Source organism: Eptatretus burgeri, chromosome 6, assembly GCF_056783735.1.
Source record: "Eptatretus burgeri isolate ZD-2024b chromosome 6, Ebu_testis_v1, whole genome shotgun sequence".
Classification (NCBI taxonomy): domain Eukaryota; kingdom Metazoa; phylum Chordata; class Myxini; order Myxiniformes; family Myxinidae; genus Eptatretus; species Eptatretus burgeri.
In genome coordinates, this window is record NC_140966.1 from 52,292,660 (window position 1) to 52,298,805 (window position 6,146).

Consider the following 6,146-nt stretch of genomic DNA (forward strand, 5'->3'; position numbering starts at 1 on the left):
GCAACTGTGTTGCAAACTTTCCAAAAGGCGAGTGTAACACACTAACAACATGTTCTCGCGAGAATTTCCATGTATTTGTGAAAACATTCCCAGTTCTGTGGATCAGCAGGGAAAGAGGGGTGGACATGGCTTTCTGTTGAATGATATATATATAGCATTAATGATGCTTTCCAAAGAGAATGGTGAATAACTTTGCAACAAAATCACCTTGCATCCCAAGAAAGACTGAAGGTGACTTTTGCTTGTGAGACGGAATTGAATGTTGTCCTTTGCATCGAGAGGAATTTTAAAAGGGGCAGGGTGGACTCTGCAAGAGGTGGGATACTCTACAGAGTGGTGGGACGCTCCAGCCCTGTGATTTATTCAAGCTAGGGGACTAGCTTTGGCAGTTCTGCCGAGGGCTTGCAAAGGAACGCGGGATAAGCAGCCTTGTGTGCTGCAGGGAGGTTCTGGATGGGGGGAGGGCAGATAATGTTGAGGAGTGCCACCCCCCCCCCTCCTAATGGCCAATGGAGATGTTGTATGCACACATGTGCTCTCTCTCTCTTCTTTCTCTTTCTCTCTCTTTTGGAACTCCCTGTGAAAGGACCATTTTGGAGAGTTGCGGAGACATCTCTCCTCTCGCCTCATCATGCCTGGTGTTGGCTTAATGGTTAGGGTGGTGGGCTTTGGATCCAAGGGTCCTGAGTTCAAATCCCGCTCAGCTGTTGAATTAATACCAGGTGGGGTTAACTCGACCTGTCATCCTTCCGAGGTTGGCAAAATGAGTGCCAGAATGCTGGTATACTGTGTCGGAGTGGCGACCAATCCAGGATTGCGCCCAATAGCTAAGAAGACTGCTTAAGCAGCACCAATGCTCTGCACAGAGTATTAGACCATGGGCCATACCCAATATTTCTACTTAGTTTTTGATTTACGTAGTCTCCTCTTGGGGGCTACCTGAAACCTTCTGATATATATTCCTCATATATATCTAAACCCAAAATCAATTGTTCCCAATATCAAAAAGTGAGTGTTACTAAGAATTTAACCAAAACAAAGAAATACATAAAAATGGTTGCTATGGTAGTTTTACCCTAGCAACGGAGACATATAGGCATTTTCTGTGGGTTTAAGAGCACTGAAATATATCAAATGGACAGCAGAAATACTTTTAGAGGACTCCTTGCATGAAAACACATCCACAACATTGTTAAATGCTGAGAAGATTGTGTTTTTAGTATCTTTTGACATAATGAAATACAGGAAGTATAAATGGTCAAATAAGCACAGTTTTGAGCAGGTAGTAAAAAATCGGAATACCTCTGCCATCATCTTTTCATAAGAAAGTTAAAAATGCAAACTTCACATTGCCATGTACTTTCATTTCTAAAGAAAAAAAAATGCCCCTAATTTATTTTACATCTCTGACTGCTCACTGTGCCAATATTTGCTTGAAACAACTTCTATCCCACCTACCATACTTATTATTTGCTTATCCTCCTATTTCATTACGAAATGTTTCCCACTTTTCATTCTCAGAAAACCTCATACACAGGCACTTTCTTTTTCCCTCCATTCCCTCTCACTCCACTCCCCTTTCATTATTTCTCCTTTGTCTCTTCTTAATATCACTCTCTTCTCACATCTTGTATGTATTCATACAAAATAACAATAGTACAATTAATTACATTTTGTGTCTTCACTGGTAGCTTTATTACAACCTGAAGCATGAACTAACCAATTTATAATGTTATTCAATTAAGGATGCATACTTTTACAATGTATTATATAGTGCATCACAATACATATATTATTTCAAAACCTCCAATATTTGTACAATATTGCATTATGTATAATTTCTCAGAACATTTATAAGCATTATTGAGGTTGTAACTGGTCATTTACACAATGAATCTCTGGTATCTGTAGATTTCCACTGATGAACACTTGTGAGAAATTTTTGCCAACTAACATCCGAAAACAAAGTAACATTTTCTTTTGCACCAGTGATGTGCATGCAACATGGCATTGTTGTGGGTATGCTGTGCCCTGGTGCATGAATCAAGGGCTGTGATTGGCATCTAAAGATACAGCATCTGTGACTGGTCTGTCGAAGAAGTAATGTGGAGGCTCAGATCTGTAAATCTGTATCAAATGACAACAAAATGACAAAGTAAAACAACAATGAAGTGCTTCAATAATCAACTATTTTTTCCATACAGGATTTATTAGGGGTTGGTATGTTTCAGAATTATGTACCACATTTATAGTGGGTGTAGGTATGACAGTGAATACCATTTATGAGCAAATGAGCATACTACTAAACAGTAATTTACACTATCCACAAGGAGGGTGGGAACAAATTTTTATCGGGGGGGGGGGTTTCATTTTTTCTCCCCCCCCTTAACTATACGTAGACCAAGCTGTCATTTTTTTTTAAGTCTACACTATTTTAAGGCATTCAGTATGACATCACATATATAATTTGGCTTTGCCTTTATCATTGAGATGCTATTTCACTAAATTTGTCAATTTGTACATGCAAAATACACAAGGGAACATTTAAAGTTAGCTAGGTTCTTGATTAACACTAACAGTCAGAAGGCAATGCAACATTTGACAATCTATAAATATGGACTGTTATTGCATTGCCTATATTGCCTGTCATTTGTTTTGTACCACACACATACTAGTGTGTGTTATGTAAGGAATCTGGATCAGGCAGTGAAAGGGAATTTTTTCACTCCCTTTCAAAAGTGAACCCTTTGACCAAATTATTTTCTTTAATATTCATTGTTGCATTTTGAGGCATTCACTACCAAATGTAAATTTAATGTTGTTACCATTCAGAAAATACTTGGGCTTATTGATATCACATTTTGAAACGGTGAAATGTTGATGTGAAAGTTAAAGTCAAGAGGCAATTATTACAATACTGGAGATGCTAAAGTCCCTAACTTAAGCTAGCCTGTGTGCGATGAAACAGTAATGTAATGCTGTATAGCCAATAAGCTATACAGCAAAATAGCCGTAAAGGCGTAAGGTCGTGACCTTACGGTCGGCGACAGTCGTGGATATGTAGATCACACCTACTACGTATGTGGTCAATGCATATGCTATGCTATATTGACCACATACGGACAACTGTACAAAATCATGGCAATTTTTTTGTACTGCCACACATGTGTGTTATGTTTCGGGTCAGGCAGTGAAACTGACTTTTTTCGCTCAGTTTCAAAAAGAACACTTTGACCAAATTATTTTCCAAAATTTTCATTTTTGCATTTTGATTCATGATTTTCATTACCAAATGTAAATTTAATGTTGTTACCATTCAGAAAAAAACTTGGGTTTATTGATATCACATTTTGAAAAGGTGAAATTTTGAGGCAAAATTTGGAAGTCAAGAGGCAATTGTTTTTACATTACACACATGCGATGGAGGTAGGCCTATGTGTGGTGTCGATCTCTATTTATAATATGGCCAATAATATGCATTGCATGTCCAGAAAAAAAGGTGTGGTATTTGTACCAAATTCACTGGAATTGACTCAAAATGTACACTTTAAATATAATGTGTAACATCTAAATTGCACTTAAGCTCAAGAAATTTTACTATTTCTTGGACATTTCGGATGACTTGTACCAATTAATTTGATAAGCCCACTCAAATTTTAAAAGAACCAAATCACAACACAAATATTAATGCATGGGACTGTGATTTAAAAAACTGGCCTAACAACACTTTTGCAACCAAAGCCCAATTTCATTAGTCATCATTATATTATTATCAACACATAATATAATGGCAGAATAAATTACCTTTATGTCCTGATCATTCTTGCTTTTCCTGGTCCTCTCACTGGTGAAATGCACAAAAAATATGCGATAAGATTCCTGTTGCAGAGCTGCTGCATTCCCATGCTAGCAGAACAGTGCACTTGTCTAGGACTCAGAGTACAGGGCCTATGATTGGTCAATCACATTCAGGTCCCCAATACCCCAGCTGTGATTGGTTATTTAAGGAACAACTATGACATCATCACTGGAGAAAAGAGGTCTGCTAAGTGCACTGATTTTGGCACCTTTACATCAGAATTCTGAAAAAATGCTCAAAATTCAGAGATGGGAACATTCACCATTGGTCTTACACACATGTCCATTGATCATTTAGAGCAAAATAAAGTAGCCCCCAGGTGGAGACTACGGAAGTGAAAAATTTTGAGGCTTGGCCCATGGCCTATATGGTTCTAATGTCCTCCTCCTCTCCTCATCGCCATCCTCTGCTCTCCTGGCCTCCTCATGGGCATTACTGTCCAACTTACACTTCGTCCTGTGCCACACCACCCTGCACTCATTATCCTGCAGCCACAACCAGATTGTGCCTGCATCGAGTCCTCGCCTGATATTCATATTTTCTGTTTGAATCTAGTATATCAGTGTCTTTGCGTGGTATAGTTTTATTTATTTTGTCCAATAAGTTTGCATCTTCCACAAAGAGTTGCAGTTCAGCCATTTTATTTTTCAGGCAGGATTAGAGTATATGTGAAACTGTGTGGCAACACATGTAAAAGTACCTATTTTGCCTTGTTTCTGAACACCTGTGTATAGTGTAAATATAAATTGGACTCACACAGTCATCTCCCTCGGGTCTTCCCTCCTGGTCTAATTGGCTGTCAAGGTGTATATTCAAGCCTTTTGAGGCAAGCAGCCAGCTATAGCTACATGATAGGCACCTGTGTTCACATTCTTCATTTGCATGTTTGCCCGTTAAGTTGAGTACGACTGCTTGATGAGACTGTGCCTAACTTCATGGTACAAAGCCACTTATTGTGCTTGCACATATCCTAACTCGTGGCATGATTAAATTGTTCTTAGTTTATGAGTACATAATCATTTTTGTTCATTCCTATGTTATCCTTCAATGGCACAAACTATTTAATGTTCCTGTGTTATTCATGCTTTCCAAAACAATTGAAATTCCTTTGTCGTCTCGGTAGATATATGGGGTTGACATTTACGGATCTGCGAGTGCAATTACTTGGAACTATATTCATCATGTGTGTCATAAGTAACTGCTTTGTTCATCGTGCTTCAAGGGCCCCACTGAATTATGCCGGCCAACAAGATAGTTTGGAATTCCAAACATTTGAATGTGTTGAATTAAGAATAATTAATGGTACAAATCCATTTATTGTGCTTACAGGTAACCTAACTTACTCTTTGATTAAGTTCTTCTTGGGTCATGAGTACAGAATCATTTTTGTTAATTCCTGTTATCCTTGAGTGAAAACATAACAGTGAAAATAAATTAAGACTAATGCTGAAATAATGAAAGTGTTCAATTGCACTTTTGAGTTATGTTATATAGAAATTATACATCTGTAGTCGCTTGAGTGATTTGTATTATTTGTGTGGATTTTTCTTTGAATGTGTGTAAACCTACAACTAAAGTTATCATTGGCTCAGTGACGTCAGAAGTAAGGGTTAAAAAAAAACATCTTTTAAACTGTTGGAAACTCGTTGTTTTGTTAAATTGTTTCCAGCAGGTGTGTGAAATTGAAGGGTAATTTACCACTCAGCTATCATGCGGAGGCACCATGTCAATTTTGTTCCCATGACAGTTCAAGGAAAGAGGCAGGGGATGAAGTGCACTTCAACCCATGTGCAAACAACAACCCAAGTTTTTAGCAAAAGAGTACACTCACAGTTTAAAGTGATCTGTTCCTGTGGCAACTTTATCAAATTTTCATAGCGAGGTAAAGAGAATATTCCCAATAGGACCAAAACCAAGGCATACTCATTTCAATAAAATATCATGGCACACCTGGAAGTACTGTGATGATCAAACTCATACCCACAGGTGAAGTGAAAAACAGCGAGGGAGCTGCCCGAACATAATAATAGTGCCCTGCCAGAATAAAATGAACACCCATGATTGTAAACAAGCTATATTTTAACAATATGTGCAAGGAATACAATCAAATGAGCTACACATATTATAGTATCTGGTAGCATGTCCTTTGGCATCATCTTTATATATGAGAAACGTAATGAAGCTGCATGTGTGCGTCTGAAGCCTTCTGGTCAAAAACAATTGGCTGGACAGCTGGCTTTTTTTTTCTTTTTCTTTTTTTTTTAACGATTTTAACCAGGAAGACCAT

General features: G+C 38.0%; 1 long non-coding RNA gene across 1 annotated transcript; it reads right to left on the minus strand.

Moving 5' to 3' along the window:
• Positions 1-1,604: 1,604 nt before the first annotated feature.
• Positions 1,605-5,893, minus strand: LOC147024777 (uncharacterized). The gene is made up of 3 exons (XR_015058836.1): positions 5,810-5,893; positions 3,805-3,844; positions 1,605-2,127 (listed from the first exon to the last, which is right to left on the minus strand). It is a non-coding gene; the product is annotated as an uncharacterized LOC147024777 (long non-coding RNA).
• Positions 5,894-6,146: the final 253 nt, after the last annotated feature.